Below are 12568 nucleotides of genomic sequence, written 5' to 3' on the forward strand. Positions count from 1 at the left end.
ATTACCCCCAAAATTTATCATTTGAATGTTTGCTCAAAATCAGAATTATATTCTGATGGTTGATGAAATGTATGTGGTCGCATCACCCCGATTAATAAAGTGCCCCAAAATCCAATTTAAAAAAAAAATAGAAGTGCTGAAAATGTGTGCACTGACTGAGAATAATGTAGTACCAAATTGTTGTAATCCGTCTTTAAAGATTTTTTTTTTCTCTAAATTTTCCTGATTCTGTGGATGGGGCTAAAAACTATCCTTGTGATTCTGTCCCCCACTGTATATCGTGTAAACACACAGCCCCCTTATTCTATGCAGTGGCCATCCTGTGGCAATGGCTCTGCTCTCTGGCATCTCGTATGTTGTGTTGCAAATCACCCAGGATCTGCCACAGCCTCACACCAGCCCGAAAGTGGTAGGAGTACATGCCAAAGGTCTTCTATAAAGGCGAAGGGCTTTTACCTACTTGCATCGTGGGCGAGGAAGAAGAGGGGAAAAAGAAAGCATCTAGCTGTGCCCGCCGAAAGCAGCAAATCGGAATGCATGCACCACCGATGAAATATTTTAAAATTGGTTCGATTAAGCAATAACTACCACATCAATTTGAGTACTTATTGTTATATATATACTTCATATATGTGTTTATAGTATAAGGCACAACGTACAGAATTTAGAGAGACCAGTATGTGTCCATCCATCCATTTTCTGAGATGTTTATCCTCACAAGGGTCGCGGAAGTGCTGCAGCCTATTCAAGCTATCTTGGGGGTACACCCTCAACTGGTTGCTAGCCAATTGCAGGGCACATGAAGACAGATAACAGTCACACTCACAATCACACCTGGGGGCAATTTAGAGTGTCCTTTTAGCTCATGTTTTTGGGATGTGGGAGGAAAACCGGAGAAAAACCACGCTGGCACGGGGAGGACATGCAAACTCCACACAGACCAATGATCGAACCAGTTTATTCGTTTTTCATTCATTTATTTTTAATTCTTTACTCTATTATAGCTCCGCCAGTCTGAGAGGAGTGCTATTTAGAGATGTGTCATGTATGTATAACACATTTGACAATAAAGTTACTTGAACTTATTATTTTTATTATTATTATTATTGGCGGCACGTTGGTGCAGCTGTCCTCGTAGTTCTGAGGTCCCGCTGTTTGATCCAGGCCCCGCCTGTGTGCTGTTTGCTTTTATTGAATACTCTAAATTTCCCCTAAGTGTGATTGTGAGTGTGACTCTGTCTGTCTCCATGTGCCCTGCAATTGGCTGGCACCCAGTTCAGGGTGTACCCCACCTCTTGTCTGAAGATGGGTATGAGAGACCCCGGCACTACCGCGATCCTCGTGGGGATAAGCGGTTCAGTAAATGGATGAATGGATGGATTATGTCATATAATAATGTATTTGCAATACTCTATGTAAGACTTTATATTTTCAATTTTTTTTACCAAGTTGAAATATTTTTGTAATTTCAGGTAAATATTTTAACCCTTTAGTAGGTCTCAAAACTCATAAAACTTGCGCTCTATGTTTCAAAATAGTGGTGATTAAAGCAAATAACACTGATATATTTCATGAAATAATAGTTTTGACCTAATGAGCTCCTTGTCTTGGCTGATGCAGTAACCAATTCATTCACAATTTCATTTCATTCACGTGTGTGCATACTTCGTAGCTGTTCACCTTTGCATTATTTTCTTTCTAGACAGATTTAATTAACCTGTCAATTTGCTGATCATAGTTGGTTGGTTTCTGCTGCACTGCAGTTGCCAGCCAGGGTTATTGTACGTAAGATGTGTACTGTACACCAGTGATTTCCAACCTTTATAGAGCCAAGGCACATATTTTCCAATTGAAAAATCCCACGGCACACCAACAAAAGTAAATGTCACCAGAAATGGATCGATTAATTACTGTATGTACTCGCTGGCATCTAATAGAAAATGATTTTTTTTGTTGTCTGTCATTGTGCCTCACTGGCATAAATAGATGAATAAAGATACATTTTTTCTCGTAAATAAATGTTATTTTTAGCAATTACATAAAATGGGATAACTTCCCACGGCACACCTGAAGAGCGCTCACGGCACACTAATGTACCCCGGCACACTGTTTGGGAATCACTACTGTACACTAAGCTCTGTTTCCTGTGTTTAGCTACACTCAAACTACCTCCGAAAGAAGTTTGCTCATGTTCCGGGATGCAGGGGTCATTGAGTCCAAGTGGACGATGTTCTGCGCCTCCATTGCTGAGGCAGCACACCAGACGTAGCTGTTGCCGTAAGATGGTCGGTGCCTCTCATGGTGCCAATCCCTAAACCCATTGGTTGACACCAACAGTGACCCCGTCAGGCTGAAGGAGTCCTATTGGACATTATTGGCCCGTGGGACTCCTGAGGCAGTCGATGGGTACCGATTGGCCAAGCAAATGCAGTTTTGGTAGTCACTGAAGCAAAAACCTGGGGCAAGGGAGGAGTTTGTTGTGGCCATGAAAAAAGACTTCAAGCCACCTTTGAGGAAATTCTGGTCCACCATCCAGTGTCTCAGGAGGTGGAAGCAGTGCGTCATCAACTCTGTGTATAGTGAGGATGCGCCCCTGTTGACCTCGACTCATGACGTGTGAGTTGGTAGGGAGAATACTTTGAAGACCTCCTAATTCCACAGACACGCCTTCCTATGAGGAACCAGAGTCTGGGTTCACTGACTCTGGCTCTCCTATCTCTGGGGTTGAGGTCACCGAAGTGGTTAAATGCCTCATCGGTGGCAAGGCCCTGGGGAAGAATGAGATTCACTCAGAGTTCCTAAAGGCTTCAGATGCGGGGCTATCCTGGTTGACACACCTCTGCAACAGTGCCCCTGGATTGGCAGACTGGGATAGTGGTTCCCTTTATTAAGAAGAGCGACTGGAGGGTGTGTTCCATGGTTGTCCCTTAGCTCTCCCTTAGACATAGGGTAAGAAGCTTGGTGAGGGGCTCAGATTAGAGCCACTGCTTCTCCGCATTGAGAGGAGCCAGATGTGGTAGCTGGGGCATCTGATTCAGATTCCTCCTGAGCGCCTCCCTGGTGAGCTGTTCCTGGCACGTCCAACCGGAAAGAGACCCCAGGCACCACCCAGGACACGCTTGAGAGCCTCTCTCAGCTGGCCTGTTAATGCCTCAGGATCCTTCCGGAAGAGCTGGATGAAGTGGCTATGAAAAGGGAAATCTGGGCATCCCTACTAAAGCTACTGCCCCTGCACTGTCAGACCAGCCAAAGCAAAAGCAAAGCAAAAGCAAAGCAAAAGCAAAGCAAAAGCAAAGCAAAAGCAAAGCAAAAGCAAAGCAAAAGCAAAGCAAAAGCAAAAGCAAAAGCAAAGCAAAGCAAAAGCAAATTTATTTGTATAGCGCATTTCATACACAAGGTAATTCAATGTGCTGTACATCATTAAAGGTATTTGAAAACAAAAAGATAAAACATTTAAAACAGGATAAAAACAATTAAAATGACAAACAAAATATTTTTAAAAAAGACAAAACCGCATATAGTGCAAGTAATATGATGAAAAAGTGGACATATTCTGAGAAGCTTGAGAAAAAAGAAGAGTTTTCAACCTGGATTTAAAAACATTCACACTTGGGGGTGACCTCACCTCTGTTGGCAACTTTTTTCCATTTGTGTGCAGCATAATAGCTAAATGCTGCTTCACCATGTTTGCTTTGGACTCTGCGCTCCACGATTTGAACTGAGTCTGTCGATCTCAGAGCCCTACTGGGTTTGTATTCCGTAAGCATTTCTTTTCATATATTCAGGATCGAAATCATTGAGTGATTTATAGACCAGTAGCAGAACTTTAAAATCTATTCTAAAGCTGACTGGAAGCCAGTGCAAGGACTTTAGGATTGACGTTATATGATCTGACCGCTTTGTTTTGGTCAGAACGCGAGCTACAGCATTCTGAATGAGCTGCAGCTGTTTTGATACTCTTTTTGGGGAGTCCAGTCAGAAGACCATTACTGTAGTCAAGTCTACTTGCGATAAAAGCATGGATAAGCTTTTCCTGGTCTGCTTGACGCATACAAGACTTGACTCTAGATATGTTTTTCAGATGGTAGGAGGCAGTTTTTGTCATTGATTTGATATGATTGTTGAAAGTCAGGTCGGAATCAATTACTACAGCAATAAAATCCTTGATTCCGATACCACTACATCCCCACTGCAATTTAAAGTCTCCAATTAATGCATGTTTTTGGTATGTGGGAGGAAACTGAAGTGGCCGGAGAAAACCAATGCAGGTATTGGTAGAAGATGCAAACAGAACTCAGAACTGTGAGGCCATTGCTCTACAGCTGCACCACCATGCCGCCCAAACTACTCATTGACAAAAATAATAGCAAGCTCAGGCATTTTGAATTTGCCAAAAAGATGAGAGATGAACCAAAACCTTTGCGGATGAAAGGGTCATCGAGCTTGTTTGTGAAACTCAGTGGCGATAATCGCATTCCTTCTTTTGGTATGAGCTTATTGAGCTTCTTGACGATGTCAGAGGCAAATTTTGTACAGAAAAATGTTTTTTGTAAATCGAATAAAAAAAAGGTACAACCAAACTTCCTCGGTCATGCACTGTCATGACGCCAAAACATATTGCCAAATCAAGTCATTAATTGTGGCCTAGAAGTGGGATCATTTAAAATGAGCAAGTCAATTGCCAGATTTAAAATTTATAAAGGACACGTTTAACCTGCTAGTGAGCATATGTAAAGAATAACATCGAAAAAGAACAAAGCAAAACAAAACAAATAACTGAATAGTTGGGTTATGTCATTACTCACCAAACAAACAATGCTGTCTTAAGTCTTTTTTGCATCTGATCAGCATGTGGACTGTAAAGATTAACTGATATCGTGAGCTCTTGTCATCATTTAGTCAATAAAGGGCACTTGGATTTGGACCGCAACCATACTTGGGTTGGAGTGTACATGTACCAAATTTTTTTATACATCAATAAAAGATATCGGCCTATAAATGTACTCGTCTGCAAAATAATACTGAAACATAACGTTTTTGCTCTCTTCTCGATACACTGTAATTTTACCTTCCAATTAAGTAAACTTCCCCGCATCCATTTTCTTTGCCGCTTATCCTCACGAGGGTCATGGGGATTGCTGTAGCCGATCCAAGCTGTCAACGGGCAGTATTGCTGTGTGTTGCTGGTGTGTTGCTGCTGTGTCTCACTGATTTTTACTGGTATGTTTTTCTTAACTGGCCCTGCTCGCGCTGTGCTTGTCTTAGGCCCGCACTGGCTTAAGCACCGCGCTGGCGGTTGCTACTGCGTAGCTGTCGCGGCTGTTTTTTTTTTAACCAGCACTGTTCGTACTACCGTGTTGTTGCTTTGTTAAGCTAAGGTATTAAAACTTTGAAAACGCTTTCTGTGTACCGTCTTTCTTCGTAAATATCTCATGTTTTTCAATGTGGGTTTCAATGTGGGCACTTGCGGCTTTTACACAGATGTGGCTTATGTATGTACCAAATGGTATTTCCTTTTAAAATGTACCAGGTGAGGCTTATAATCAGGTGCGCTCTGTAGGCCGGAAATTACGGTATGTGGGTGCATTATAGCCCTTCAGGCATTATCTTATTTGAACACATACGGTGGAAAAACACATGGAGCTAGAACTGTAGCTAGCTAGCTAGCTCACAACTCAAATACTGCATTCTTTATCCTCTGCAAAGAACCGATACTGTATGTGACTCCAAGACAGGACACATTAAGCTGCTTTACGTTATTATGAATCCCACTTTCTTCTTCTAGACAGAGCAGGTGGATTGAATCGAATGACAACAAATGTCACAAAAACACCAGTATTGTTTTTCATTTTTTTTCTCATGTTTTTATAATATATAATATTCTAGATTATCCTTTAAAAATGACATTGTTGTTGTTTTTTATGAGACCCTGGACCCTATGAATGGTATTTGCAATCATTTCAATGGTGAGGCCTGATTTCTCCTGACTGATTTAAGATACGTGGATTGAGTTATGAACATTGTCGGGGAATAAATTAAACTCCTATCTGCAGGCACCACTACTATTATTAACCTTAAATATTGGAACATACTGTATTTTAAATGAAACTGTGACACTGGCACATGGAGACAAACAATCATTCGCACTCACAAACACACTTATGGGCAATTTAGACTCCCCAATGAATGGATGTTTTTGTGATGTGGGAGGAAATCAAGAGTGCCTGGAGAAATCCACAAAGATAAACGGCCACTTCAAGGCGGACGGCAGGCTCGGCCTTGTCAACGAGGCCTGGAAGCCGGCTCGGCCTTGTCGACAAGGCCGGTAGCGATCCACAAGGCCTGTGGAGGCCGTCCTTTAGCGGCTCTGCATGGAAGCCTTCCGATGCGCACATCTACACATTTAGGAACCCATTATTTGTTTAGTAGCTGTATACACACCGACCTGTGATTTGGAACCCACGAAGCTCTGGTTCTTTGCACACGTGCAATCCATTTGTCACGACGAACCTGGTCTCTTGCAAACTTATGAAGGGTAAATCCATCCTCCCGAGTGTTCAAGCAATGTCCAGCAATGCAACAAGCTGGAATTTTGGCTAACACGAAGGAACAAGGAGGTACCTTGTCCACTTGAGGGCGGTACTGCCAAGTACCTCACTTCCTGCTTCTTTTCGAAAACAAATCCCTCGAGAGGATTTTCATGGCGGGAGTTACAAAAAGCTATAGACGTCAAAATCATGTTTTGTGGTGAAAAAACGCATTGGTCCATGTCAACTGCGGTTTTTTCATTAATATCATACTAAAAATCATGCATTTCATGACAGTGGCACTTTAATTTCATGTTTTCTTAACTTTTCATTTTCAGTCTTTCACTTATTTGCTAGGTTTGAATGCACTGTAATTGCTATATGACAGATGTTGCTGGGAGTCCCCTTTTCCTCATATTTTCGGTGAAGGGACGTCACTAAAGAAAAACATGCACTTTTGGTGGAAAAGTAAATACAGTTGTGTAGCCGTAAATCCATGGGGTATGGCCGCCTGTTGGGATCAACATATTTTTGGAAGTAATGACAAGCATGCAGCCGAGTAATCAGAAGGGTGTTATCCTGGGCCAATAGCAGGGCCAAGAATGTGGACAGGCTGTGGAAACATGGATCCTTGCATGGATGGTTGAGTTCCATCCATCCATCCATCCATCCATCCATCCATCCATTATCCGAGCCTCGTATCCTCACAAAGGTCACAGGATTTCCGGAGCCTATCCCAACTATCTTCGGGCAGGCGACAGGGTGCACTGAACTGGTTGTCAATCACTTGCAGGGCACATAGAATAAAGAACCATTTGGACTCCCAATCACGCCTATGGTCAATTTAGAGTCTGCAATTAATGCACATTTTTGGGATGTGGGAGGAAACCGGACTGCCCGGAGAAAACCCACGCAGGCAAGGGGAGAACATTCAAACCCCACACTGGCGGGGCTGGGGTTTCTACCCCGATCCTCAGAACTGTGAGGCAGACACTCTAACCAGTCGCTTCACCATGCCACCACGTTGAATTCCCTCCTGGTGAATTATGAAAAGTCGGGATGTTGAACTTTGTTTTGTTGTTTGTCTGGTTGAAAACCTTCCCATTGAAGGCAAGAGTTTTGTCATTACTTGTTTATGCGGCCATGATTAAGTGTCCCGTTAATTTGAATTAAAGAAACCACACATTTCCCTCTTTTGTGGTACACTAAATCAATTTCTGTAATATTATGTAAATCACTGAACTGTGAAAGTATATATATCAGTTTTTATCTTGGTCAAACTATCGTGATATTTTTTGGTTATTGCATCTATCTGTATTTTTTATTGTTTTTCCATATGTTCAAAACAAATACATTATCTTCAATTGTTATTTTATCAATCTTTAAAAGCACAGCAATGTTAAGTGACTCGTGGCACACAGTATTTGATCACACATCTACAGTTTATGCAAAATAGTGTGTGGTCTTCATCTAAAAAAAAATGTTTGTCTTATTGTCTTCAGGTGAGGAATGTATCAATTTCTGTCATTAAAATAAGCCTTGTTGCTAAAATTGGTTTGAAAAGGCAGTTCTGATGGGACATGCAGGCCAGGAATTGGTGTGTCACAATCTGTCAAAAACGAGAGCGAAACGATCATATTTACTTTTGCCCTTTTATATGTAATTTCTAAGATCAGTAAAGTACTGTAGGGGTTTCCCCCACCTTTTTTACTTCCTGTTTGTAATTGTTCTATCGCTAACTTCCCTCCTTTCTCCCTTCTCGCTCTCTTTCTCTCTCTCTCTCTTGTGTCCTCTTAGAAGCGCCAATGGACAAAAAAAACCCTCATATCTGATTGGAGGAATGGAGTACCTTGAAATTCAGCACGTGTGATTTGGGTATATAACAAGCATTCTGCTCTTCTTTCTAACAGGAATGCATTTTAGATTTCAATTGACGAATGACGGATGTTTTTTAACCAAGTGTCTATTTTATTTTTATTTTCCGTTATTTTCTGTAAGCCTCTCAATTTATGCCCATTGCTCACATCTTATGTTTATATTATACATTTTGTGCCATTTGTGCCAAAATTGCATCCGAAAAGTTGTTTAAGCTTAGCACCCATCCCAAAGCCCATGAACAGGCATACCATTCCAGCAGGAGTCATGATGGAAGTGGGTTCTTTGAACTGGGCGGTGTTAGACAGTGGCAACTAACAAGGATCTCGTCCAGTTACGGTCACTGTCAGGTTCAGTTCCTCGGGAGTAACCAGTCCAGTTCGCAGAATTGTTGAAATGCAAATTAGACCTACTGTGAAGATACTAAGATATTAAAAAAAAAAAGTACACCTTTCAATCAAGATTGCACCCCCCTCACACACACACAAAGCAATAAGTTTGCCTCGTATTTAAAAATGTTTTGTGTCACCATTACAATGCACAAATGTGTCAAACAGCTAATTGACAGCAAAGCTGTGGCTGCTTCGGACAAACAAATTTTTGGCCTTTCTTGCCCATCCCTGATGTGGATGAACACTATCTGACATTTATCTTCGGATATATCAAGTGTAGAGATGATGTATGGTGCTTGTAAGCTTGCCTTTCATTCAAAATTTCCTTGTCACAAATAAAAGGTAGGGATTGTTTGACATCTAGTATACCCATACTGACTGCAAGACCAAAATGTGATTATACAACTTCTTAATCCCTGTATCGCCATTTCCAGGTAGGTAATGCTCTATTTGTGTAGTTATTAGTGTTTTGTTTTTTTTACATAAACTTTGCTGCTACTGAAGGTAAAAAAAAAAACATTTTGCAGCTCTTTCTTTTTAGTATTAATGGAAAGATTGGCTGATTTGAGCTAATCCAAATTGTTAGGGCTTGACAGACATTTGTGTTACCCTGTCATTTCAGTTTGTTCCTCTTGTTACCTTCCTATGACCTGTGAACTCGTCATGGGTGAACATTCTGTATTTGGCTGCTTGTAAGCCATGGTGTCACTTGGTGCTCTCCCCATGATCAGGAAAAAACTGTGACCTTCGTAAAAAGTAATGGAATCTGCAATTAAATATGTGGTTGTGAAGATGAGTCTATCTGCTCCCTCAGGGCGCATGTTTGCTCAACGATAAATCCAGCAGAGGACTTTTCACTCTGCTGACTGTCGCAGTCTCCATGTCAAAGTGTTTTTGTTTGTTTTTCAGTTGTGCTTCACTAGCCTCAACCATATCTGCCTCTTTCAGAAAGTATCTATGAATATCTCCATTAAGAAAAAAAACCCCTCAATGAATAACATTTAAATTAGAGACTACAATATAGCTCCTGATTAAATTACTAACGGGTGAGGTAGCATATCTTTTCTGTCAATAGATTTGTGCTCCAGTTAAAGACGTTTCGACAATGTTTCATAGAGAAAAGGGATTTTAGGAGCTAGTCTAAGTGAGAACGCAGCATTGGTCAGATTAATGCATGGATGAGAAGAGGGTAATATCTTTCTGCTCCCTTTGCACGGCTGCTCCACCATGACACTTTAATGCCTCATTTGTCGGCTCTGTGGTCAATGGCTCGAGTCTGTGATCTGTTACCATAAAAGGCAGCTTTTCTTTCTCTGCTGATGGGGCATTTACTTGTGGGTTCTACCACTGCCCCTCGATGGACTGTCTATATAGGAGGACTTGTATCTAAAGGATAGTTACAGTGGTGGGAAAAAGTGTTTGCCCCCTTCCTGAGTTCTTTTATATTTTTGCACATTTGTCACATTTAAATGTTTCCATTATCAAACACTTAAATATTTGTCCAAGACAACACAAGTAGACATGAAATACAGTTTTTAAATGTTTTCTTTATTAATAAGGGAGGAAAGAATAATCCAAACTTACATGTCCTCATGTGAAGATGTGATTGCCTCCTAAACCTAATAACTGGTTGGGCCACCCTTAGGAGCAACAACTGCAATTTGTGCAATGAACTTTTACAACACTGTAGAAGAACCTTTGTCCACTAATTTTGGCAAATTTTTTGTAATTCAGCCACATTAGAGGGTTTTTGAGCATTAAGCGCCTTTTTAAGGTCATGCCACACCATCTCAATGGGATTCAGGTCAGGACTTTAACGAGGCTACTCCAAAATCTATTGTTTTTTGTCAGCCATTCAGAGATTCCTTTCAGCTTGGGATATTTTGGTAAACATCAGAATTCTTGGTTCTATTTATCACACCAGGTCTTCCAGGTCCTGAAGTAGAAAAAACAACCCAGACCATCACACTACCACCAACATTATTTTCTGTTGGAATGTTATTTTTTTTCTAACATGCAGGGTAACTTTTATGCTGGATGTAATGGGACACACACCTTCCAAAAAGATTAACTTTTGTCTCAGTATTTTCCCCAACAGTTTTAACGATCATCATCTTGTCATCTGTAAACATTGAGCCGAGCCTACTGTAATTTCTCACAAATAATCCACAAATTTTTCCAAAAATATCTTCAAAAAGTTAATAGAGCGCATTATATTTAGGTATGGATGAAATAAAAAATACAACCACATCGTATAGTCCTATACAGGCCCATAGAGTCTTGAAAAAGATATATATATATACATTTCGATATGATGTGGGATGTCTTATGTTACACATTTATATATATTACGGCAATGTGCACCCCCAACCTGAGCTCTCTTAGCTCCCCGGGGAGCTTGCATTTTACGATCGTTAGTGTAGCATGTTTGTTGCTACTGCACCAAAGATCAGAAATGACTGCCCGTGAGTTTGTTTTAACTTAAACTAAGACAAAAAATGTTGACTACAACGGCTAGTTGTGCAGCTGCTTTTAAAAGAAATATCACTCGTGGCGATGATGCCGCAACCAAAAAAATGATAGCCGGCTACAATCTGTAGCAGCTTTTCTATGACGTCAGGTGGCTATTAAAACAATGTGAGCTCAAACTACGTAATACGAGCGTCATGGGCGCATAAAAAAAAAAGAGGAGAATGCACACAATGGAAATGGTCGCTTTTTTTTTTCAATGTGCCCATTACGCTCGTTGCTACGTACTGTAGTTTGAGCTCACGTTGTTTTGATAGCCACCTGACGCCATAGGAAACCTGCTACAGATTGTAGCTGAATGGAGGGTGAGAGGCTATGGCTGCGAAACTAAAACACTTGGGATTCAAAACATGTTTCCTCACTAACGCCATGGATGCTACAGAGGAGGACATGCTGTGGGAGCAAAATAGGATCACTGTTCATGATTCAATGGAGGAAGCACCGGAACTGTATCAAGTCATCGATGAGTTCGACAGTGATGCACCAAAGGTAGCTACGATGGATATTTATCAGGTTGGAGATGAGTCAGATGCTTCTTTTGAAATCTCAGCCAAGGATGTGTAATGTAGAGGTTAACTGCACTATACACAAATGTTTTATGCACAAATATTTAATGCAAAAAAAAGTTTAAGTCAAGTCAAACAGTGTTAAATAGTTTAAGACCAATACAATATCAATATCAACAGTATTAATAAAATGTTATGCCATCATTGAGCATTTATTTTAGTTGGCTGAGGGATTCTGTTCTGACAATCACAGGGACCAGGACAAGCGTGTGCTGTGGCTTGTTCGTCCCAACATTATATTACCGCTACATCAGGACATGCACAATAAATCTTATTAATGATTGTTGTACGGACAGTTTTTTGAAAAACAATACATGTACAAACCGAACAAAATATAAATACAGAGAATTCCCAATATTTGGAGCATATGGGTAGCAGCGAATTGGTGGTGTCCATTGTACAGGGTTTTCCTAATTTTTTGTTTTTTTTTAAAGTCAACTTTGGGGGTGCACACTATAATTCATTATACTTGAGAAATTGCAGTATTTTTTTTCTTTTTGCTCACCGGTGGTTTTCGTATTGGAACTCTGTCATGCAGGCAATTTTTGTGTTGTCTCTTTCTTATGGCTTGGCCTGCAGTTCTTAGGATGTTGGTTTGGGATCTTTTGTGACCAAGTGGGTGAATTGTGGCCTTGCTCTTGGGGTAATTTTTGCCTGGAGACCACTCCTAGGAAGGTTC

General features: G+C 40.8%; 1 protein-coding gene across 11 annotated transcripts in view; it reads left to right on the top strand.

Moving 5' to 3' along the window:
• foxp1b (forkhead box P1b) overlaps positions 1-12568 on the top strand; it is a 263881-nt gene that overhangs the window by 31904 nt on the left and 219409 nt on the right. For 10 of the 11 annotated variants that reach the window (XR_009796652.1, XM_061831373.1, XM_061831379.1 and 7 more), the window contains one exon: positions 8325-8402. The exons of the other annotated variant lie outside the window; for it this stretch is intronic. The gene's annotated coding sequence lies outside the window, so the exon portion shown is untranslated. The remainder of the gene's footprint in view (positions 1-8324; positions 8403-12568) is intronic. 11 annotated transcript variants of the gene reach the window in all.

The sequence above is a fragment of the Syngnathoides biaculeatus genome, chromosome 10 (genome assembly GCF_019802595.1).
Source record: "Syngnathoides biaculeatus isolate LvHL_M chromosome 10, ASM1980259v1, whole genome shotgun sequence".
In the NCBI taxonomy this organism is placed as follows: domain Eukaryota; kingdom Metazoa; phylum Chordata; class Actinopteri; order Syngnathiformes; family Syngnathidae; genus Syngnathoides; species Syngnathoides biaculeatus.